We start from the raw sequence: 27,094 nt of genomic DNA, 5'->3' as shown, positions 1-27,094 counted from the left end.
ACACTCATATGACCACAGAGGCCAATTTTTAACTCCGATTTAGTTGAAATTTTGCACAGGGAGTAGAATTAGAGTTGTAGCTATGCGTGCCAAATTTGGTTGACATCGGTTCAGATTTAGATATAGCTCCCATATATATGTTTTTCTGATTTCGACAAAAATGGTCAAAATACCAACATTTTCCTTGTTAAATTGCCACTGCTTAGTCGAATAGTTGTAAAAATGACTCTAATTTTCCTAAACTTCTAATACATATATATCGAGCGATAAATCATAAATAAACTTTTGCGAAGTTTCCTTAAAATTGCTTCAGATTTAAATGTTTCCCATATTTATTTTTTACTAACATTGTGTTCCACCCTAGTGCATTAGCCGACATAAATATTGAGTCTATAGATTTTGTAGAGGTCTATCAAATTCTGTCCAGATCGAGTGATATTTAAATGTATGTATTTGGGACAAACCTTCATATATAGCCCCGAACACGTTTGACGAATGTGATATGGTATCGAAAATTTAGATCTACTAAGTGGTGCAGGGTATAATATAGTCGGCCCCGCCCGACTTTAGACTTTCCTTACTTGTTTTCGTTATAAGGATGTTTGTTTGGAAGAAGGGTATATAGCTTTTGCGATAAATCTTGATTCCTTTACAGGATGTAAAATCAACTTCATGAAGTTTAACTCAAAAAAACTTGTTTTAGTTTTCTGGCTAATTGTATCTTCCCTCACATCTTTCTCACTTCCTCGAGGTTTATTTGAAATTATTTGATTTTATAAATTTGTTAAATTTCACCTTACGCCTAGACAGAGAATCGAACCGCCGACCATACAGTTTGTAAGCCAACACACTATACACTGGGCTACGTAGCTTTTCTTGTCATCAACAGACAATTTTCGCTATAGCCATCTGCGCACAAGCAACGCATACAGTCAAGCAGTTATATTTACAAAGCATACTTTTCGGCGCCGACGAGCCGACGTAAAGAAACTTTATTTAACAGAAACATACCTTTAGTTGGCCACAGTGAAGCAGTGGTTAGCATAGGTTATGCACCACGGTGGCTCCCTTAGCGTTAGTTTAATGCGTTACTCTAACTACGTTTTTTTTTCGGTGTTGTTTAGGGCACATTGTGTATAAAATTCAACCAGATCAGACGAAATTTGCTCTTCCATAAGACTCCGGAGGGATCGATTTATATGGGGGCTACATATAATTATGAATCGATACGGACCAATTTTTGCATGGTTGTTAGAGAACATATACTAACATCACATACCAAATTTCACACAGATCGGGTAAATTTTGCTTTTCCACGAGATTGGTTTATATGGGAGCTATATGTAAAAGTGGTCCCATTTGCAAAGCCATGCGACCTATATCAATAACATTACAGTGAAACCGCTTCTCTAAGTAGCTTGACTGCAATGTGGAACGCCATTCGGACTCGGCTATAAAAAGGAGGACCCTTGACATTGAGCTGAACATAGAATCGAGCAGCACTCAGTGATAAGAAAGAATTTCACCACTGTGGTAACACAATGGACTGAATAGTCTAAATGAGCCTGAAATATCGGAATGTCACTATAACTAACTTAACCTAACCTACATCAATAACAACTACTTGTGCTAAGTTAGAAGTGAATAGCTTGTTTCGTTCGGAAGTTACCGTGATTTCAACAGACGGATGGACATATATTGCTAAATCGACTCAAATTTTCACCACGACCCAAAATATTTATATACCTTATGGTGTCTAAGACCAATATTTCGATGTGTTACACACGGAATGAAAAAGTTAGTATACCCGCCATCCTATGGTGGTTGGTATAAAAGGTCTGGCAAGAAAATCGGGGTGGGGTAGTTACCTTTCCCCAACCACATATCGAAAAACCATGTACACTGCATCTCCCAAGTTTCCTATAAATGTCAAGTAAATCAGGGAGTGTCTTTTAAACAAACATCTGGTACAGCTACTTTATTTTAAAAATTTAAACTTTTCCGGATTACGTGAAATTTACAGACGACGTGGGGAGAGACTACTATGTTATAGTGGGGTACCTCATGTTTTGATATCTGATCGGTGAGGGGGACCTTCTTTTTCCCTGCTTTTTGAAAATTGAACCAAAGTTCTTCGATTCTCTCGAAAATTTCAGGGAAGGTTGGATGTGGTGTCTAGACGGTCGGAGAGGTTTTGACGTTAATATGAGGTACATGCTTTTGTAATATTTGGCCCTGCAGGGGGCCTCCCCCTTGCCCGGTTTTTGAAAATTGAACTTAAATTCTCAGATTTCCTTGAAATATTTAGAAAAGAAAAACTTGAAGAAAAGTTCAGAGCTTTTTTCCTGAAATTTCTGGGAAATTTAGGTTTGCCTCTGGAGCAAATGAATATAGGGATAACTAATCTTCTTTGTGCGATTTTTTTTTTTTGAAAAGTGGAAGTTTTTCTTATTTATTTGACTTGAAAACAAAGAATTTTTATGCCGTTGAAATAGGTCACCTCCCACGGATTATACACAGGAGAAAGAACAAGTATATATGCCCTTTAGTTCGGCCAGGCCGAAGCTTATGTACCCTGCACCATGTATTGCGTAGAAACTTCTACGAAAGACTGTCATCCACAATCGAATTACTTCGGTTGCGGTAACGCTTGTCGATGGCAAGGTATCTTAAAACCTCCTAACACCGTCTTCTAAATTATAAGTAAGTCCATATGTGGTATATATTAAATTAAAAATGACCGATTAAATACGTACATATATAATTCAGTTTGACAAAATTTTCTATAGAAATAAAACTTTGGCAACATTTTTTATAGAAATAAAATTTTGACAAAATTTTCTATAGAAATAAAATGTTGACAAAATTTTCTATAGAAATAAAATTTTGACAAAATTTTCTATAGAAATGAAATTTTAACAAAATTTTCTATAGAAGTAAAATTTTAACAAAATTTTCTATAGAAATAAAATTTGAACAAAATTTTCTATAGAAATAAAGTTTTGACAAAATTTTGTATAGAAATAAAATTTTGGTACATTATTTTTGGCTCGAATGGCAACCATGATTATGAACCGATATGGACCAATTTTTGTGTGATTGGGGATCGACCGATATGGACCAATTTTGGTATGGTTGTTATGGGCCATATACTAACACCACGTTCCAAATTTGAACAAGATCGGATGAATTTTGCTTCCCTAAAATGCTCCGGAGGTCAAATCTGGGGATCGGTTAATTATGAACCGATTTGGACCAAGTTTTGCATGGCTGTTAGAGACCATATACTTACACCACGTACCAAATTTCAACCGGATCAGGTGAATTTGGCTCCTCCAAGAGGTTCCGGAGTTTAAATCTAAGGATCGATATATATGGGGGCTATATATAATTAGTGACCGATATGGACCAATTCTGGCACGGTTGTTAGAAATCATATATTAACACCATGTTCCAAATTTCAACCGGATCGAATGAAATTTGCTTATCTTAGAGGCTCCGCAAGCCAAATCTGGGGATCGGTTTATATGGAGGCTATATATAATTATGGACCGATGTGGACCAATTTTTGCATGGTTGTTAGAGACCATATACCAACACCACGTACCATATTTCAGCCGGATCGGATGAGGCTCCGCAAGCCAAATCTGGGGATCGGTTTATATGGGGGCTATATATAATTATGAACGGATTTCGACCAATTTTTGCGTGGTTGTTAGAGACCATATACCAACACCATGTACCAAATTTCAGCCAGATCGGATGAAATATGCTTCTCTTAGAGGCTCCGCAAACCAAATCCGAGGGTCGGTTTATATGCGGGCTATACGTAAAAGTGGACCGATATGGCCCATTTGCAATACCATCCCAGAGTATATATACTTTATGGAGTCTTAGAGCGATATTTCGATGTGTTAAAAACGGAATAACAAAGTTAATATACCCCCCATCCTATGGTGGAGGGTATAAAAAGGCGTACTTAATTTTTTTGTCCCTGGAACAATGCTACTTCGAATTCATTCATTTCCCAATTCATATTTTTATTAAATTTTATAGCAGGAAAAGAGGAAAATTTTGCCTACAAGCTTATTGTATTTGTCGTCTCGGAAAAATGTTTCCGGTGTGGTTATATTTATACACTAATAGTGCTATGGGTGACAACACTTGAAGAGAAATAAATCAGAGTTTTCCGTCCGGCATCCTTGTAAGTTTCGATGACTTTATCTACTTTCTTAACCTAAAAAACTGTGATCAAGTTCACCAATAAATTGAAATCGTATGCAGTGCATTTCGAAAATACCTTAAAATTCGAAATTGTTTCATGCTTATCCTGCGAAATATTCTGTATAGGGTATGGTTGAGTTAGTTAGCCCAAAATGTTTCTTCAAATTTTTGTCTACAAAAAATCAGGAAATCGCAGCGATGAGGGTCGGATTCGGATGTTATAGCCGTGAAAGACATAAAATCCCCAAGAAGCAAAGCTTAAAGAAATTATCTTTCAACCTAACCTGAAGTACATATTAATGTCATAGAAATGTGAAATATATAGAGAATTCAAATTTTTTAACATTTCCATTTTTGAACGAAAGTCATTTCACGTTCTTTAAAACGGTTATAACGAACTACAAATATAACGAACTAAAAATCTCGGTCCCTACAAGTATGTTATAACCGTGTTCGACAGTATATATTTAATTTCAACCAGATTAACCAAATATATTTCCTTTCATGTAGATATTAATGAAGTCATTCCAGCGATGTATGTGGTTTCCTATGGCGTCTCATTAGCAATCAACCATAACACCGATTTTCTCATGTACCCGCAATGTATGGACGTCCATTTACTCATTCACCAAATCTGATGTCATAAAACACCTTGTCTTTATTTTGATCCAGTATAATCAATAAAACAAAAAATTCTCATACACGCATTCAATGGAAGTACTTCAAATTCTTTGGAAAAACAACGATTTGGATATACACACACACAAGCAAACAAAGCAATACATATATGTATTGCTGATGAACATTTACACACATATAGATCAAAACCCATACAGGTGGATATATTCTTCTAAACACGCACACATGTAACATATAGCCAAAGTGACGGATGTATGTGTACATGGAAGAAAAAGTGTGTTAACATTTTATTTCTATAGAAAATTTGTCAAAATTTTATTTCTATAGAAAATTTTGCCAACATTTTATTTCTACAGAAAATTTTGTCAAAATTTTATTTCTACACAAAATTTTATGAAAATTTTATTTCTATAGAAAATTTTGCAAAAATTTTATTTCTACAGAACATTTTGTCAAAATTTTATTTCTAAAGAAAAAATTTTCCAAAATTTTATTTCTATAGAAAATTTTGCCAAAAATTATATTTCTATAGAAAATTTTGTCAAAATTTTATTTGTATGGAATTTTTTTCCAAAATTTTATTTCTACATAAAATTTTGTCAAAATTTTATTTCTATAGAAAATTTTGCAAGAATTTTATTTCTATAGAAAATTTTGCAAGAATTTTATTTCTACAGAACATTTTGTCAAAATTTTATTTCTAAAGAAAAATTTTTCCAAAATTTTATTTCTATAGAAAATTTTGCCAAAAATTATATTTCTATATAAAATTTTGTCAAAATTTTATTTCGATGGAAATTTTTTCCAAAATTTTATTTCTATAGAAAATTTTGCCAAATTTAATTCAATAATTTTTTGCCAAAATTTATTTCAATAATTTTTTTCCAAACTTTATTTATATATAAAATATTGTCAAAATTTTATTTCTATAGAAAATTTGAAGAAGCACATGAAGAAAAAGGCTGAAATAAATTAAAATTTGTTTCCCAGAATCAAGTACGCAAAACTTAAATTTAAAAGAGAATTGTGTCTTAAATGTGTCCTTACATCAATTCTCCGATTATTTAGCTCGATGTTAATATCAAACTCATTAGTGTAAAGACAAAATCTTTGGAACTGGGCATGCTTTTTGTTTTGGTGTAGAATCGGGCAGCACTCATTGTTAACAGGTTGGCTGATAAGTCCCCGGTCTAACAAAGAAAAACACATTTTTTTGTCAAAATTCGTGTTTATTATTCAACATAGTTCCCTTCAAGAGCGATACAACGATTATAACGAACTTTCAATTTTTTGATACCATTTTGGTAGTACTCCTTCGGTTTTGCCTCAAACTAGGCCTCAGTTTCGGCGATCACCTCTTCATTGCAGCCAAATGTTTTCCCTGCGAGCATCCTTTTCAGGTCTGGGAACAAGAAAAAGTCGCTAGAGGCCAGATCTGGAGAATACGGTGGGTGGGAAAGCAATTCGAAGCCCAATTCATGAATTTTTGCCATCGTTCTCAATGACTTGTGGCACGGTGCGTTGTCTTGGTGGAACAACACATTTTTATACCCTCCACCATAGGATGGGAGGTATATTAACTTTGTCATTCCGTTTGTAACACATCGAAATATTGCTCTAAGACCCCGTAAAGTATATATATTCTGGGTCGTGGTGAAATTCTGAGTCGATCTGAGCATGTCCGTCCGTCCGTCCGTCCGTCCGTCAGTTGAAATCACGCTAACTTCCGAACGAAACAAGCTATGGACTTGAAACTTGGCGCAAGTAGTTGTTATTGATGTAGGTCGGACGGTATTGCAAATGGGCCATATCGGTCCACTTTTACGTATAGCCCCCATATAAACGGACCCCCAAATTTGGCTTGCGAGGCCTCTTGGAGAAGCAAATTTCATCCGATCTGGCTGAAATTTGGTACATGGTATTAGTATGTGGTCTCTAACAACCATGCACAAATTGGTCAACATCGGTCCATAATTATATATAGCCCCCATATAAACCGATCCCCCGATTTGGCTTGCGAGGCCTCTAAGAGAAGCAAATTTCATCCGATCCGGCTGAAATTTGGTACATGGTGTTAGTATATGGTCTCTAACAACCATGCAAAAATTGGTCCACATCGGTCCATAATTATATATAGCCCCCATATAAACCGATCACCAGATTTGACCTCCGGAGCCTCTTGGAAGACCAAAATTCATCTGATTCAGTTGAAATTTGGTACGTGGTGTTAATATATGTCCTCAAACTCCCATGCAAAAATTGATCGAAATTGGTCCATAATTATATATAGGCCCCATATAAACCGATCCCCAGATTTGACCTTCAGAGCCCCTTGGAAGACCAAAATTCTTCCCATTCGGTTGAAATTTGGGACGTGATGTTAGTATATGGTATCCAACAACCATGCAGGAATTGGTTCCTATCAGCCCATAATTATATATAGCTCCCATATAAACCGATCCCCAGATATGACCTCCGGTGCCTTTTGGAGAAGCAAAATTCATCCGATCTGCTTGAAATTTGGTACGTGGTGATATTGTATGATATTTAACAACCATGCCAAAAGTGGTCCATATCAGTCCATAATCATATATAGCCTCATATAAACCGATCCCGATATTTGGTTTTGGTGCCTCTTGGAGGAGCAAATTTCATCCGAGTGAGTTAAAATTTGATACATTGTGCTAGTATATGGTCGTTAACAACCATGCCTAACTAGGTCCATATCGGTCTATGGTTATATATATCCCTCAGAAAAATCGATTTCCAATCACACAAAAATTGGTCCATATCAAGTTCATAATTGTATATAGCCCCCATATAAGTGACCCCCATATTTCAATTCTGGCTCTCTACGTACCGTGCAAAAAGTCCATATCGATTCGTAATTATTTGTAGACTTAACTATACATAACTTTTTTGTCTAATATATACCACGTATGGACTAACTCACAATTTAGAAAACGATGTTAAGAAGTTTTAAGATACCACAACCCAAGTATTTCGATTGTGGATGACAGTCTTTCGTAGAAATTTCCACGCAATCCATGGTGGAGGATACATAATATTCGGCCTGGCCGAACTTACGGCCGTATATACTTGTTCTTCTTCATATGGGACCGTTTTGCCGCGATTTCGACCTTCAAACGCTCCAATAACGCCATATAATAGTCACTGTTGATGGTTTTTCCCTTCTCAAGATAATCAATAAAAATTATTCCATGCGCATCCCAAAAAACAGAGACCATTACTTTGCCAGCAGACTTTTGAGTCTTTCCACGCTTCACCGGTCGCTGTCCACTCAGCCGACTGTCGATTGTACTCAGGAGTGTAGTGATGGAGCCATGTTTCATCCATTGTCACATATCGACGGAAAAATTCGGGTGTATTACGAGTTAACAGCTGCAAATACCGCTCAGAATCATCAACACGTTGTTTTTGGTCAAATGTGAGCTCGCGCGGCACCCATTTTGCACAGAGCTTCCGCATATCCAAATATTGATGAATGATATGACCAACACGTTCCTTTGATATCTTTAAGGCCTCTGCTCGATCAACTTCATTTTACGGTCATTCAAAATCATTTTGTGGATTTTTTGATGTTTTCGTCAGTAACCACCTCTTTCGGGCGTCCACTGCGTTCACCGTCCTCCGTGCTCATTTCACCGCGCTTGAATTTTGCATACCAATCAATTATTGTTGATTTCCCTGGGGCAGAGTCCGGAAACTCATTATCAAGCCAAGTTTTTGCTTCCACCGTATTTTTTCCCTTCAGAAAACAGTATTTTATCAAAACACGAAATTCCTTTTTTTCCATTTTTTTTCACAATAACAAAAGTTGCTTCACAAAAGACGCTCTATCTCACAAACTAATTGACTTACAGACGTCAAATTTTGACACGAATCATATGAAGGTTGGTACTATATAAAAATAATATGAATTTAATACTAGCGACGCCTTCTATGTGTCAGACCGGGGACTTATCAGCCAACCTGTTAATATAGAAGTTGACCATTGTGGTATCACAAAGGACTTTATAGTCTAAGTGCCTTTGACAGTATTAAAATTTCCTCCCTAACGAAATTTTAATACTTTCAGAAGCACTTTGGGATACCTTTGTGATACAACAATGGTATCACTATTATTTTTTTGAGTGCAGAAGAAAATAAAATCATCACCGCATTTCCTCTCACAATTCTCGTAAACTGCTTAGTGTCGTAAAAAAAGGCTTCACCTTTTCTTCTTTCCCCAAAGGAGTCATTTACGTTTGAGCGCAATCAATTATCCCAAAAACTTATCACAAAATCGTAGCACATAATCGAGATAGCAGCATCCATTGAATTTTCGTAGGTGTGATGTTCGATTGTGAGAGTTCGTATGATTCGACGAACGTATGTTAATGTGTGTGTGTAACAGCGTATGAATGTATGGGAGTATGTTGCCGACATTAAGTTCATTATCATCAGAAATCGTTCGCATTAGTTATGCTCATGCTTTCAGTAGCAGTAGCAGTAGCGGTAGCAGCAGCACTCGCACCACCATCACCATCAACAAAAGTCGTAAAAGAGAAAATCTCACCGAAAAATCCTAATGAGCTTATATTGATTATATAATTCAACCGGTAGAACAGCATTATCATTATCAACAATAACAACAACAACAACCACACCACTACCAAAACAGATACGAAAGGCCAACAATAACAACTAGAAGCATAAAAGGTAGGATTGCCATCAAAAGCAATAGCGATAGAATCGTTTTGGGAAATGTGGCTTAATTAATCCAATTGAAAGCATAAAACTAAAAAGAACTTATAGAACTAAAAGGGAAAAACCTTATCCGAAGGTCAATAAAGATTTAGTTTTTTTTTTTTTTGTAAACTCTCAGCCATATAGTTTAGCATGAAAATTGTTGAAATTTTAAAAGGAAAAGCATTTTAAGAAACTTTTTATTTACTTCTACAGAGGGGGGCAAGGTATGGAAATATTTATGAGAGATATCAAGACTTCTTTTTACGCATATTTTGTAATAAGGCGGCCGCTCCCACACCTCAAGCGACATATCGCCCAAAATGATATTCGGGGGTTATGAGCAGTTATATATTTCTCCTCCATCGCGGTCATAAGTCCCATAAAAAACTTTGGGTGTTATGACCCTTTATTCAATAAGAGAATATTTATACCCTGCGCCACACTGCGGAACAGGGTATTATAAGTTAGTGCATATGTTTGTAACACGCAGAAGGAGACGAGATAGCCACATGGTGTCTTTAGCAAAAATGCTCAGGGTGGGCTCCTGAGTCGATATAGCCATGTCCGACTGTCCGTCTGTCGTTGAACACATTTTTGTAATCAAAGTCTAGGTCGCAGTTTTAGTCCAATCGATGATTTACACTCACACAGTGACCACAGGGAGTAGAATTAGCATTGTAGCTATGCGTGCCAAATTTGGTTGAAATCGGTTCAGATTTAGATATAGCTCCCATATATAGCTTTCGCACGATTTACACTCATATGACCACAGAGGCCAATTTTTCGCTCCGATTTAGTTGAAATTTTGCACAGGGAGTAGAATTAGCATTGTAGCTATGCGTGCCAAATTTGGTTGAAATCGGTTCAGATTTAGATATAGCTCCCATATATATTTTTTTCTGATTTCGACAAAAATGGTCAAAATACTAACATTTCCCTTGTAAAATCGCCACTGTTTAGTCGAAAAGTTGTAAAAATGACTCTAATTTTCCTAAACTTCTAATACATATATATCGAGCGATAAATCATAAATAAAGTTTTGCGAAGTTTCCTTAAAATTGCTTCAGATTTGAATGTTTCCCATATTTTTATACCCACCACCATAAAGGGTGATACGGTCAAAATTTGGTCAATATAAACTTGACGTATTTCTTTCAATTTTGCATTCAAAAAACCTGAACACCCCACATTTTGAAGGTGTGTGTGTGTAAAATGTTGCTCCTATTTTGATTTTGGAATTCACTCTTCAGTTGTCAAAATGCCGTCCAAGCAAGAAAAGCCGCGTATCACAATTTTGCTCGCGCATCGCGAAAATCCGAGCTACTCGCACGCAAAGCTGGCAAAATCACTACAAGTTGCCAAATCAACCGCTACAAATGTAATTAAAGTGTTTGGGGAACGTTTGTCGACAGCCAGGAAGTCTGGATCGGGGGGAAATCGAAAACCGGAAGCCGCTGAGACGACAAAGAGAGTTGCCGGTAGTTTCAAGCGAAACCCTAACCTCTCTCTCCGAGATGCCGCAAATAAGCTCGGTGTATCGTCTACAATCGTGCATCGACCCAAAAAACCAGCCGGACTATCGACTTACAAGAAGGTAGTGACTCCAAATCGCGATGATAAACAAAATACGACGGCCAAAGCGCGATCCCCGACGATGCTGACGAAGTTTGACTGCGTGGTAATGGACGACGAAACCTACGTCAAAGCCGACTACAAGCAGCTTCCGCGACAGGAGTTTTATACGGCAAAAGGAAGGGGAAAGGTAGCAGATATTTTCAAGCACATAAAACTGTCAAAGTTCGCAAAGAAATATCTGGTTTGGCAAGCCATGTGGCTTGAAAAGCAGCATTTTCATAGCTTCCGGGACTGTCAACCAAGAAGTTTACGTGAAAGAGTGTTTGAATAAACGTCTGCTGCCTTTCCCGAAGAAACACGGTTGTTCCGTACTGTTTTGGCCGGATTTGGCATCTTGCCATTACGGTAAAAAGGCCATGGGGTGGTACGCCGCCAACAACGTGCAGGTGCGGCGAAGAAGGTGGACAAGGTGGCTGTACAAAATCTGATGAAATCGAAAGCCTAACTGAATATTTTTCCTCAATTTTATACTAATTGAACTTGAAAAAGAAATTTAATTTGATTTTTTAAATAAACGATTTCACCGATTTACACGCGTTTTCCCTTGACCAAATTTTGACCGTATCACCCTTTATAATAAGTTTGTCATTCCGTTTGTAATACATCGAAATATCGATTTCCGACTATATAAAGTATATATATTCTTGATCAGGGAGAAATTCTAAGACGATATAACGATGTCTCTCTGTCTGTTTGTTGTAACCACGCTACAGTCTTCAATAATGAAGCAATCGTGTTGAAATTTTGCACAAACTCGTCTTTTGTCTGCAGGCAGGTCAAGTTCGAAGATGGGCTATATCGGTCCATGTTTTGATATAGTCCCCATATAAAACGACCTCCCGATTTGGGGTCTTGGGCTTATAGAAACCGTAGTTTTTATCCAATTTGTCTGAAATTGGAAATCTAGTATTTTAGGACCATAAAGAGGTGTGCCGAAAATGGTGAGTATCGGTCCATATTTTGGTATAGCCCCCATATAGACCGATTTCCCGATTTTACTTCTTGGGCTTCTAGAATCCGAAGTTTTTATCCTATTTGCCTGAAATTGGAAATCTAGAGTTATTTTCGGGTCATAAAGAGGTGTGCCGAAAACGGTGAGTATCGTTCCATATTTTAGTATAGCCCCCATAAGAACGATCTCCCGATTTAACTCCTTGGGTTTCTAGAAACCGTAGTTTTTATCTGATTTGCCTGAAATTGTAAATATTTTGGTATTTTAGGCTCACAAAAACGTGTATCGGATTAAGTTGTTATCGGTCCATTTGGTAATGCCTCCATAAAGACCGACTTCACTTCTTGAGGGTGTAGAAGGCGCACTGATCATGAAAATTGCTTGAAACTCAATGTAAAATTTCAAGATTTTACTTCTACAGATTTAAGATTTCAAATCAAGACGTTATTTTATAATTTTGGACCAATTTGCACACTTACAAGAGATGTTAATGATTCCTCTAAAACTCAAACAAAAATGGTTCTTAATATTTGGTTCATGGTGGTGGGTATTTAAGATTCGGCCCGGCCGAACTTAGTGCTGTATATACTTGTTTGTTTTTAGTTTGTCTTTATGAAATTGTTTTTACATCCTGGAAAAGAATAAACGTTTATCACAAAAAGTATATACTTTTCTTCCAAATACACTTCTTTACTGCGAAAAGCAAATGAGAAATGGGAGGAAAGAATTATTTTTTTGCGTGTAGCTCCCATATAAACCGATCCCCATATTTCAATTCTGGCTCTCTAATTACCGCACAAAACTTCTTGTACGTTCGTATTTATTTGTAGACTTACCTATATACCATATACCGGTCAAGGACTAAATTATATACGTATTTAATCTGTTTTTTTATACCCTCCACCATAGGATGGGGGTATATTAACTTTGTGATTCCGTTTGTAACACATCGAAATATTGCTCTAAGACCCCATAAAGTATATATATTCTGGGTCGTGGTGAAATTCTGAGTTGATCTAAGCATGTCCGTCCGTCCGTCTGTTGAAATCACGCTAACTTCCGAACGAAACAAGCTATCGACTTGAAACTTGGCACAAGTAGTTTTTATTGATGTAGGTCGGATGGTATTGCAAATGGGCCATATCGGACCACCTTTACGTATAGCCCCCATATAAACCGACCCTCAGATTTGGCTTGCCCCTTGGTGGAGCAAAATTCATTCCATCCGGTTGAAATTTGGTACATGATGATGGTCTCTAACAGCCATGCAAAAATTGGTCCACATCGGTTCATAATTATATATAGGCCCCATATAAACCGATCCCCAGATTTGGGTTGCGGAGCCTCTAAGAGAAGCCAATTTCATCCGATCCGGTTGATATTTAGTACATGGTGTAAGTATGTGGTCTCTAACAACCATGCATAAATTGGTCCACATCGGTCCATAATTATATATAGCCCCCATATAAACCGATCCCCAGATTTGGCTTGCGGAGCCTCAAAGAGAAGCAAATTTCATCCGATCCGGCTGAAATTCGGTACATGGTGTAAGTATATGGTCTCTAACAACTATGCAAAAATTGGTTCACATCGGTCCATAATTATATATCACCCCCTTCCCAGCAAAAAATATTTCAGCAGTAAAATTTAGTTGCGCTTTTTGGTATACAATAAAGTAGGCAGTGCATCCACTCTGCATGTATCGGCGGCAATAACGTAAACGAGTAATGAAACAAGTTTATGATCATTCGTTTATGTTATTGCAACCAATTCATGCAGTATAGATGCGCGAAAGGTAGTGCTGTTTTCCTTCATACCAATAACAATATTGCTCATTTCTGAGCAATAGTGTTATTGAAATGAGCAATTATATCAGCGCTATGTTGAAGCTGCTATAAATCGGGACATCGCCCACAAAAATCAGCGCTGATTCGGTTGTTTTGTAAGCAGTTGGTACTGCCTCTCTCCCTTACAATCCTGCTGAAATAGTGCTCCATTTTTTGCTGGGTTATAAACCGATCTCCAGATTTGACCTCCGGAGCCTCATGGATGAGCAAAATTCATCCGATTCGGTTGAAATTTGGTAAGTGGTGTTAGTATATGGTCTCTAACAACCATGCAAAAATTGGTCGAAATCGGTCCATACCCAGCAAAAAAAAGAGCTTCCAAAAAAGTAGTTTGGATCCCCAATCTGTGATCCGGAAGTAGTGCAAACTTGGATCATCTCCAATGAATTTTACATGGGCTTGTCATAGGACGGAAGTACTCCCTTTTTGGATCCTTTGCATTGCTTTAGAAGTTATGCCCTGGAAGTTAATTTGAATGAAGAAATTTAAAAAGCGAAAAAAAAAATTTTTTCAACCAATTTCACTTTTTTTTCATCCATATGTTTTATTTTTATTACACAATTATTTTCCTATTATCTAATTTTTACAATTTGAAAAACTTTTTCGCTCCGACCAGGGGTTGAACCTGGGTTTGCTGGCACGATAACAGAACACCTTAGCACACTCAGCCACAAACGCCATTGAACATAAAGCGTCGAAAGGTCAATTCAAATGTTTGTGATATGATCGTAATACGCACCAAGGAATAACATTCTAATTGCTTCTCGAGATGTTCTTTATTAGTATGAACGAAAAAATAAGAAACGCAGGTTCAAATCTCACCAGCGGCAATTTTTTTATCAAATATTTTTCTAAAAATTATTTTTTATGTCATGCATCGTTTTTATTTTTTATTTTCGGCATATATTTTCGTATAAATATCTTTTTTTCATTAAAAATCAACAAAAAAATTAAAAATTCTCGTAATTTGCAAAACCTTCTCAAAAGAACTTCCATGGAAGCGAAAAAGTCAAACGGCACAGGTTCAAATCCCAGCGGGGATGAAATTTATTTTTTTTTTTTTTAATTATTTTTTTACTTTTTTATTAATTTTCTATTTTTTAGTTTTTTTTTATTAGTTTTCTATTTTTTTGTAAAATTTAATTATCCAAAATTTGCACTTAAAATAGCCTGATTGCGTTCTTTGTAATACTTGTCCACAAGGACTGCATCGGAAGTAGAAAAAAATTATTGGAGGATCCCAAGATGCGCTTTAGAAGAAATGTTTGTGCACTTGTCTAAAAAGACTGCATCGGAAGTGGAAATAAATCATTGGGGGATCCCACTATGCGCTTTAGAAGAAATGTTTGTGGACTTGTCCAAAAAAACTGCATCGGAAGTTGAAAAAACTCGATGGGGGATTCTGGGATGGGCTTTAAAAGAAATGTTTGTGGAACAACTTCCATTTTTTTTTGCTGGGTAATTATATGTAGCCCCCATATAAACCGATCCCCAGATTTTACCTTCGCAACCCCTTGGAAGAGCAAAATTCACCCGATCTGGTTGAAATTTGGCACGTGGTGTTAGTATATGGTATCTATCAACTATGCAAAAATTGCTCCATAGCGGTCTAAATTATATATAACCCCCATTTAAACCGATCCCCAGATTTGACCTCCGGAGCTCTTGGAGGAGCAACGTGCATCCGATCCGGTTGAAATTTGGTATATTGCGCTAGTATATGGTCGCTAACAACCATGCCAAAATTGGTCCATATCGGTCTATAGTTATATATAGCCGATCCCCAAAAATAATCTGTCAACATTTTATTACTATAGAAAATTTTGTCAAAATTTTATTTCTATAGAAAATGTTGTAAAAATTTTATTATACCCTGCCCCACACTGTGGAACAGGGTATTATAAGTTAGTACATATGTTTGCAACACCCAGAAGGAGACGAGATAGACACATGGTGTCTTTGGCAAAAATGCTCAGGGTGGGCTCCTGAGTCGATATAGTCATGTCCGTCTGTCCGTGAACACATTTTTGTGATCAAAGTCTAGGTCGCAATTTTGGTCCAATCGACTTCAAATTTGGCACAAATATGTGTTTGGCTTAGAATAGATACCTATTGATTTTGGAAGAAATCGGTTCAGATTTAGATATTGCTCCCATATATATATTTCACCCGATATGGACTTATATGGCCCCAGAAGCCAGAGTTTTACCCCAATTTGGTTGAAATTTTGTACTAGAAGTACAATTAGTAGTGTAGTCAAGTATGCCAAATTTTATTGAAATCGGTTCAGATTTATATATAGCTCCCATATATATCGTTCGCCTGATTTACACTCATATGACCACAGAGGCCAATTTTTGCTCCGATTTAGTTGAAATTGTGCACAGGGAGTCGAATTAGCATTGTAGTTATGCGTGCCAAATTTGGTTGAAATCGGTTCAGATTTAGATATATCTCCCATACATAGCTTTCGGCCGATTTACACTCATATGACCACAGAGGCCAATTTTTAACTCCGATTTAGTTGAAATTTTGCACAGGGAGTAGAATTAGCATTGTTGCTATGCGTGCCAATGTTGGTTGAAATCGGATTAGATTTAGATATAGCTCCCATATATAGCTTTCGCCCGATTTACACTCATACGACCACAGAGGCCAATTTTTTGCTCCGATTTAGTTGAAATTTTGCACAGGTAGTAGAATTAGCATTATAGCTATGCGTGCCAAATTTGGTTGAAATACCAACATTTTCCTTATAAAATCGCCACTGCTTAGTCGGAAAGTTGTAAAAATGACTCTTATTTTCCTAAACTTCTAATATCGAGCGATAAACAATAAATAAACTTTTGCGAAGCTTCCATAAAATTGCTTCAGATTTAAATGTTTCCCATATTTTTTTACTAACATTGCGTTCCACCCTAGTGCATTAGCCCACTTAAATTTTGGGTCTATCAAATTCTGTCCATATCGAGTGATATTTAAATGTATGTATTAGGGACAAATTTTTCTATATATCCCCCAATACATTTGACGGATGTGATATTGTATCGAAAATTTAGATCTACAAAGTGGTGCAGGGTATAATATAGTCGGCCCCGCCCGACTTTAGACTTTCCTTACTTTTTTCCATAAAAAATTGTGTCAAAATTTTATTTGTATATTGAGAATACGGTGTTAAGAAGTTTTCGATTGTGGATGACAATCTTTCGTAGAAGTTACTACGCAATCCATGGTGGAGGGTACATAACATTCGGCCTGGACGAACTTACGGCTGTATATACTTGTTTTTGTCTAATATGTACCACGTATGGACTAACTTACAATTTATAAGACGATGTTAAGAAGTTTTAAGATACCCTGCCATCGGTAAGTATTACCACAACCCAAGTAAATCGATTGTGGATGACGACAGTCTTTAGTAGAAGTTTCTATGCAATCCATGGTGGAGGGTACATAAGATTCGGTCTGACCGACCTTACGGCCTATATAATTGTTTAAATATAATATATGTGGATGCAAACATATCTTAATTTAGAAATTGACTATACATATATACACATGTGTTAAGAAAGAGAGGCCGATAGAGTATGCTGCAAGTAAACAAAATTAAGTAACCAAGCCTTAAATATATGTACACACAAAGAAAATTTCATTAAGTTTTTTTTTCTACCAGTGTATGTCTAAGGTGAAACGTAATATGTTTGAACAGTACAAACAATATTTTGTTTGGGCCAATCCTGAAAATATATATGCTTTAAGCAGTATGTGTTTGGGAGTATATGTTGCAGAAGTGATTTTTTGAGGGGTTAGCCATTCAAATAAATGGAAAATATACATACTTGACCGAGTTCATAGCCGGCCTTGCCTGTTATATTTAATCTTCATTACTAAGAAACATCCCATTGTAACAAATCCAACAACTCTTTCCTTTACAATTATCCACAATTTCCGCTGGTCAAAGTGGCCTCTCTGAAATATTTTTTGGCTTTGCGAGGGCGGCAACTCTACCCATTAGATTTGTTTTGTAATGGGGGGTACTTAATCTTTGCTGGTTATTAGACATGTATTGATTGGTGTGATTATTATTAATTCCTGTTTCGTACATAAATTGATGACCATATCATAGTACAGAAAGGTGAGTATGTGTATGTGTGTGAGGGTAAATGAATAGAACTCTATGTCTGTATTGGTATCCGTGCTATTTATGCAATCATTGTTGATGTCCATTCATCAAGTTTTGTGGCGGAAATTACAATAAAACTTCACTGCCATCAAAGGAAATGATCAAAATTACGGAATACCGCCTTCCAAAACGGTTGTGAGTTATTGACCGAAAACACACATGGGCACAGGGGATAATTGATAAGATGGGGTGGCTAATAAATACCTAAAGCTACCCAAAAACTACAGTTCAAACTAAATACACAATTGAAAAACTTTAATATTCTATTTTATTTATATGAAATAAAAATTTTTGGCACTCTTCTAGTGCAATTCTAACAATTTCTTTTTATATTCAACATAAAAATTTAATTCTATTTTGGTTGCTTAAGTTCTTCGTACTTGCTGCTGTTGTACAGACATACAATGGTTTTAGACATAATTTTTATAATATTTCCACTTTTCCATTTGTGGTTTAGCTTTAGTTGTTATTGTTGTGGTTGTTACTATTATCTGTTTTAGCATTTCCGGGACCATAGACCGCCATTTACCACCCTCCTCCCCCTAACACTGCAATGCCATCCAAAAACAAGTGCTTATCGTAAGGTTTTCGGTTGGTTGCATTTTAAAACACCATCTACCAATGGATACACTTTTTCGGAAACTTTTTATAAACTCATACGAGAGGAAACGGATGTATTTGTTTGATTCACCTTCTTTTTTTTTTGTCAAGTCTCCTTGTCTATATTCTTTCGTCTGAATACACTTATAAAAATGTGCACAAAACTCGAAATGATTGTTCAAAAGTTCACTATCTGCTCTCGGTTTCTTTTTTTTTGCAGACCACCAGCAAGGCGGAAATAAATATTTAGTAGGTATATAGAGAAAAAGTTTTAAGTTAATGTCAAATGGTCGAAGTCGAGTTTTTGGTATTTGGGTAAAACTTTGAATTTTGGAATGACATTGAGATAAATATTTAAGTACTATTCGCCATGGGATAGTAAAGGAAGAATACTAATGTTATTATTTAATTTAAAATAGTTTGAAATATTGGTCTAATAACCACATAAAGTTTATACAACCTTGATTAGCATCGTAAAACTCTAAATAGAGTGTTTTAAGTTGGTATGTATTTTAAGTTGGACGAAAAAGGGTGTTTATACCCTTCACCACTACTGTGGTACAGTAGAATTAAATTCTGAATCGATTTAACGATGTCCGGTGAAATGAGCACGGAGGACGCTGAACACAGTGGACGCCCGAAAGAGGTAGTTACCGACGAAAACATCAAAAAAATCCACAAAATGATTTTGAATGACCGTAAAATGAAGATAGCAGAGACCTTAAAGATATCAAAGGAACGTGTTGGTCATATCATTCATCAATATTTGGATATGCGGAAGCTCTGTGCAAAATGGGTGCCGCGCGAGCTCACATTTGACCAAAAACAACAACGTGTTGATGATTCTGAACGGTGTTTGCAGCTGTTAACTCGTAATACACCCGAGTTTTTCCGTCGATATTTCACAATGGATGAAACATGGCTCCATCACTACACTTCTGAGTCCAATCGACAGTCGGCTGAGTGGATAGCGACCGGTGAACCGTCTCCGAAGCGTGGAAAGACTCAAAAGTCCGCTGGCAAAGTAATGGCCTCTGCTTTTTGGGATGCGCATGGAATAATTTTTATCGATTATCTTGAGAAGGGAAAAACCATCAACAGTGACTATTATATGGTGTTATTGGAGCGTTTGAAGGTCGAAATCGCGGCAAAACGGCCCCATATGAAGAAAAAAAAGTGTTGTTCCACCAAGACAACGCACCGTGCCACAAGTCATTGAGAACGATGGCAAAAATTTCTGAATTGGGCATCGAATTGCTTCCCCACCCACCGTATTCTCCAGATCTGGCCCCAGCGACTTTTTCTGGTTTTCAGACCTCAAAAGGATGCTCGCAGAGAAAAAATTTGGCTGCAATGAAGAGGTGATCGCCGAAACTGAGGCATATTTTGAGTCAAAACCGAGGGAGTGCTACCAAAATGGTATCAACAAATTGGAAGGTCGTTATAATCGTTGTATCGCTCTCGAAGGGAACTATGTTGAATAATAAAAACGAATTTTGACAAAAAAAAAAAAATGGGGTTTTCTTTGTTAGACCGGGGACTTATCAGCCAACCTGTTAGCTGCCATAAATGGCTATCACCAATCTGGTCATAATTGGCGTGTTTAACATTAGTTTTCTTCAAATTTTTTAACATTAGTTTTCTTCAAATTTTGAACAGGGAGTACAATTGATAGTGTCATCAGATTTAGATATAGCTCCCATATATATCATTCGCCCGATTTACACTAATGCGACCACAGAGGCCAAAGTTATATTCCGATTGACGCGAAATTTAGCTAATGAAGAAGACTTGACATTCTAGCTATGCGTGATAAATTTGGTTGAAACCGGTTCAGATTTAGATATAGGTCCCATATATATCATTCGCCCGATTTACTGTCCAATATCGTAAACGGACGTTAACAAAATGAAACGGAAATGTTCACGAAAAATTAAAAGGGAATGTTCATGGTTTTGTCCAAAGGCGTTCGCGATTTCATGAATGAAATCTTTTACTTTCCTGTGACCATGAAAACTCTTAAAGTATTCGTTAGACGTTGTTATGTCAACTCCGTCGGTGGTGCACTGTGCAGACAATCCAGGTTCGAGTCACGAGTAGCGGATTTTTTTTCATGAACGCTGGTTGTTGTATTGAAAACGCAAGGTGTCATTTTCTCGTTGTCCGATTCCCATGTTTTGACCAAACACCAACAAGATTTTCAGCGTTGGCGATATTTCTGAGTGTTTAAAAGGTTTTCTTAGTGATTTCATTTCAATGTGAAATGCCCTTCGGACAATAGGAAGTTGTTCCACAAAAATTATCTTTTAAAGCGCATACCGGGATCCCCAATCGAATTTTTCCACTTTCTATGTAGTCCTTTTGGACAAGTCTTAGTAAGTACGGAATTAGACCGTTTTAAGTGAAAAGTTAAGTTTTGGACAATTAAATTTCGCAAAACAAAATAGAAAATCTATAAAAAAAAGTAAAAAAACTGATAAAAAAAATTCATCCCCGCTGGGATTTGAACCTGCGCCGTTTGACTTTTTCACTTCCATGGAAGTTATCTTGAGAAGGTTTTGCAAATTTCGATAATTTTTAATTGTTATACCCTAAACCACATAGTGGTCAGGGTATAATAAGTTTGATCGGCCAAAAAATGTGCCTACCAGAAACATTGATTTTAGACCCCATAAAATATATACCGATCGACACAGAATCACCTCCTGAGTCGATCTAGCGCTTGGTGTCCGTCCGTCCGTCCGTCTGTCCATGTATTTGTTGTTCACAGGATTCCGGTCGCAATTATTAACCGATTTTGATGAAATTTGGTACAGGGAGTTTCTTGGGCACAAGGACAAACACTATTGAATTTGGAAGAAATCGGATCAAATTTAGATATAGCTCCCATATATATTTATCGCCCGATTTCGACAAATGGGGTCGAGTTGCGCGTTTTTTCGACCGGATCGTCACCAAATTTGGCAAAAGGTAATCTTTTCCATTGCCCTTCAAGTCTGCAAAATTTCATCCAAATCGGTTCAGATTTAGATATAGCTCTCATATATATGTATCGCCCGATTTTCCCAAATTTGGCCACAAAACCTTTATTTATCAACCGATCTTACTCAAAGTTGGCTAAATATAATCTTCTATAGCACTAACTATATGTGCAAAAAATCATCGAAATCGGTTCAGATTTAGCTATAGCTCCCATATATATGTACCGCCCGATTTTTCTAAATTTGGCCATAAAACCCTTATTTATCAACCGATCTTACCCAAATTTGGCTAAATGTAGTCTTCTATAGCACTAACTATATGTACAAAAAATAATCGAAATCGGTTCAGATTTAGATATAGCTCCCATATATATGTATAGCCCGATTTTCCCAAATTTGGCCATAGAACCCTTATTTATTAACCGATCTTACTAAAAGTTGGCTAGATCCAGTCCTCTATAGTACTAACTATATGTGCAAAATTTCATCGAAATCGGTTCAGATGTAGATATAGCTCCCATATATGTATCGTCCGATTTTGAAAAATTCGCCCTTATAACCTTATGTTTGACCATACAGGCCTCATTTCGTAACTGATCTTACTTAAATCTTGCACAAGATAACCTTTTGTGGTATTAATCAAACCCGCAAAATATTATGCAAATTGGTTCAGATTTAGATATAGCTTCCATATATATGCATCGCTCGATTTTTCCAAATTTGGCCATAATACTCTTATTTATTAACCAATGTTACTAAAATTTCAAATTTTGATGTACTATCCGATCGTACTTATACGTACTTGTAGCTCTTACATAAGAATATTGCTCGATTTTTACAAATTTGTATTTATTACCCACACTAATTTAACGTATTTCTCTTTTTTAATAATGGGCTCAATATTAGTGGCATACTAACTCCGTAGGCGCAATATCAACACAGCCAGTGTTGCTAGAAGTAGGGGAAATTCCCTATATGTAGGGTTTTTTTTTTAAATATTTAGCGTCTTGTAGGGACGTAGGGCCACAATGTAGGACATTTTCACTCAACACAATTTGTAATAATTTTTACATTTTGGTGGCTCTAGAGGATGAAATTAGAAGCCGGCAAGGCTTGATGGGAGCCACCGTGGTGCAATGGTTAGCATGCCCGCCTTGCATACACAAGGTCGTGGGTTCGATTCCTGCTACGACCGAACACCAAAAAGTTTTTCAGCGGTGGATTATCCCACCTCAGTAATGCTGGTGACATTTCTGAGGGTTTCAAAGCTTCTCTAAGTGGTTTCACTGGAATGTGGAACGCCGTTCGGAGTCGGCTATAAAAGGGAGGTCCCTTGTCATTGAGCTTAACATGGAATCGGACAGTACTCAGTGATAAGAGAGAAGTTCACCACTGTGGTATCACAATGGACTGAATAGTCTAAGTGAGCCTGATACATCGGGCTGCCACATAACCTAACCTAACCTAAGGCTTGATCTTTAACAATGTATGGTAAACTTTATTCCTGTGGGAAATTTTATCAACATTTTATTTCTATAGAACATTTTTTCAAAATTGTATTTCTATAGAAATTTTTTTCAAAATATTATTTCTATAAAAATTTTTCTGAAAATTTTATTTATGTGAAATTTTTTCACAAAATTTTATTTCTATAGAATTTATTGTCAAAATTTTATTTCTATCTTTTTCCAAATTTTATTTTTATAGAGATTTAACAAAAAAGATTACTAATTTGGGTAGATTTCTACCAACTGTGGCAACCGTGGTGGTAATAAAAATTTATATTCTAAGTTATATACGTTGCATATTCATGTTTTAAGATAATAAAGTACTTAGAACCATTTTTGGTTTGTTAAAATTTTTTAAATTTAACGAAAAATATAGTAGGGGAAATTGTTTGGGAATGTATGGGAAAGTAGGGAACTTTTTTTGTCCTTGTAGGGTAAACCGAACATTTTCCCTGGCAACATTGACTATGAGCTATAGACAGATTGACACAAAGCACCCATAGACATGTAAACCTTAATTTTCTTAAATATGCAACTGCGGTTTATCTCCCAGACCTATATGTTACCCAAATGCTTATGAGTACTAATTCTGTAATGGTGGTTTAGGGTATGATATAGTCGGCCCCGCCCCGACTTTCTACTTTACTTACTTACTTTTTTACTAACATTGTGTTCCACCCTAGTGCATTAGCCGACATAAATTTTGAGTCTATAGATTTTATAGAAGTCTATCAAATTCTGTTCAGATGGAGTGATATTTAAATGTATGTATTTGGGACAAACCTTTATAAATAGCCCCCAACATGTTTGACGAATGTGATATGGTATCGAAAATTTAGATGGTGCAGGGTATAATATAGTCGGCCCCGCTCGACTTTAGACTTTCCTTACTTGTTTTTTTATACCCTTCACCACTACTGTGGTACAGGGTATAATAAGTTTGTGCATTTGTATGTAACGCCAAGAAGGAGTAATCACAGACCAACCTTTTAGTATACGGATCGGCTTAGAATTAAATTCTGAGTCGATTTAGCGATGTCCGTCTGTCTGTCTGCCCGTCTGTCTGTCCGTCTGTCTGTCCGTCTGTCTGTCCGTCTGTCTGTCTGTCTGTCTGTCTGTCTGTTGATGTATTTTTGTGTGCAAAGTACAGCTCGCAGTTTTAGTCCGATTGTCCTAAAATTTGGTATAGGGTCCTGCTTCGGCTCAAAGACGATCCCTATTGATTTTGGAAAAAATCGGTTCAGATTTAGATATAGCTGCCATATATATTTTTCACCGATCTGGTCATAATTGGCGTGTATATCAACCGATCTTCCTCAAATTCCGTACATCCGAATATTTTATGAGTCTCGAAAAACTTGCAAAATATCAGCAAAATCGGTTCAGATTTAGATATAGCTCCCATATATAGCTTTCGCCGATTTACACTCATTTGCCCACAGAGGCCAATTTTTATCTTCGATTTAGTTGAAATTTTGCACAGGGAGTAGAATTAGCATTGTAAATATGCGTGCCAAATTTGGTTGAAATCGGTTCAGATTTGGATATATCTCCCATATAAAGCTTTCGCCCGATTTACACTCATATGACCACAGAGGCCAATTTTTAACTCCGATTTAGTTGAAATTTTGCACAGGGAGTAGAATTAGCATTGTAGCTATGCGTGCCAAATTTGGTTGAAATCGGTTCAGATTTAGATATAGCTCCCATATATATGTTTTTCTGATTTCGACAAAAATGGTCAAAATACCAACATTTTCCTTGTAAAATCGCCACTGCTTAGTCGAAAATTTGTAAAAATGACTCTAATTTTCCTAAACTTCCAATACATATATATCGAGCGATAAATCATAAATAAACTTTTTCGAAGTTTCCTTAAAATTGCTTCAGATTTAAACGTTTCCCATATTTATTTTTTACTAACATTGTGTTCCACCCTAGTGCATTAGCCACTTAAATTTTGAGTCTATAGATTTTGTAGAAGTCTATCAAATTCTTCCAGATCGAGTGATATTTAAATTTATGTATTTGGGACAAACCTTTATATATAGCCCCAACACATTTGACGGATGTGATATGGTATCGAAAATTTAGATCAACAAAGTGGTGCAGGGTATAATATAGTCGGCCCCGCCCGACTTTAGACTTTCCTTACTTGTGTTGTTTTTTTGTGTTTAATAACGACAGATGCATATGTCTTATAAAGGGGATATAAGTCGTGAGTTTAGATATCTAGATGGTAATGATATCTAGTGTTGATCGGAAAACCCGCCCTGCCATGCCGACCATTATCCATTTCGTCAGCCCTTTTATCATTCTATACGGTCACATCTTCAATTTCGAAATAATGGACAAGAAATTTAGTACATGATAATGGTACAATTAATTATTAAACACAAATGGGTCATGGCTACTACATTAGTAAATTATAAATAGGAAAACAAATTGTTAAAAAAAAAATCTTATATATAGTGTAAATTAATACTAAAAACTTGTAGTACTTACAAATATTTAATCCATTCGGTGGGTCGACAAGCGCTTGTTGACAATTACAAATTTTAAAAATTTATGGGTTAATATAATAAAACTAAATCATATACTATATATAGATGTCCAACTTGGGGTTTCCAAAATTATTTGTTTGATACAGTTGTGTCATCAAATTGTAGAGATCAAAATTGAAAATTAGGGTCCAAGCAATGTTCTAAATCCAGGGTCCTAATCTTAGATAATCATGTTCAAGTATTTAATTTATTTTCTTTTCGGGCGATGAGTTTTTATTATCTTTTCGGGAGATGAGTTTTTATTATTATTTTTTTTTTTCGACGTAGAAAGGGACTTTGGTTTTGGTCAATTCTGTCTGTAACACATTTTCGTTTTCATTCGAATCGAATTTAAGCTGTGGGATAAAAGTCCCACAGCAAGGTCCAAATTAAAATCTTTTATATTTTGTTCCAGGTTATTGTGTTCCAACAGATTAATATGTTCCCACGGATTACAAAATTCTTGTCAAAAATCAACTTGAATATCCTCTCCTAACACGAGAAAATTATAAATATTTCTACCTAATTTCATTTATTCAAACTTACCGCTTATGTCGAAATGCAATTTTTTCGCAATTTTTCAGATATTAAAAAAAATTACCTAATTCTTTCTCTCTTTTTTTCCAATGACACAATTTCCTTTCAATTGAAATTAGAAATGAATAGATTTTTTTTTCTAATGACTTAAAATGAAATTGACTAAAACTACTTCGGTAGTTGAAAAAAACTATACTAAAATCTACAATTACGACAATCAAGTACTCACACAGGCCAAAGCTTATGTACCTTCCACCATGGATTGCGTAGAAACTCCCTCAAAAGACTAATATCCACAATCGAATTAGCTGGGTTGCGGTAACACTTGCCGATGGCAAGATATCTTAAAACTGCTTAACATCGTCTTCCAAATTGTAAGTTAGTCCATACGTGGTATATATTAAACTAAAACAAATATATACGGCCGTAAGTTCGGCCAGGCCGAATCTTATGTACCCTCCACAATGGATTGCGTAGAAACTTCTACGAAAGACTGTCATCCACAATCGAATTACTTGGGTTGTGGTATCTTAAAACTTCTTAACATCGTTTTCTAAATTGTGAGTTAGCGCATACGTGGTATATATAGAGAGCCAGAATTGAGATATGGGGGTCGCTTATATCGGGGCTATATAGAATTATGAACTTGATATGGACCAATTTTTGTGTGATTGGGGATCGATTTATCTGAGG

The sequence above is a fragment of the Haematobia irritans genome, chromosome 1, assembly GCF_050003625.1.
Source record: "Haematobia irritans isolate KBUSLIRL chromosome 1, ASM5000362v1, whole genome shotgun sequence".
NCBI classification, from domain to species: Eukaryota; Metazoa; Arthropoda; class Insecta; order Diptera; family Muscidae; genus Haematobia; species Haematobia irritans.
Note: the sequence above shows the minus strand (reverse complement) of the source record.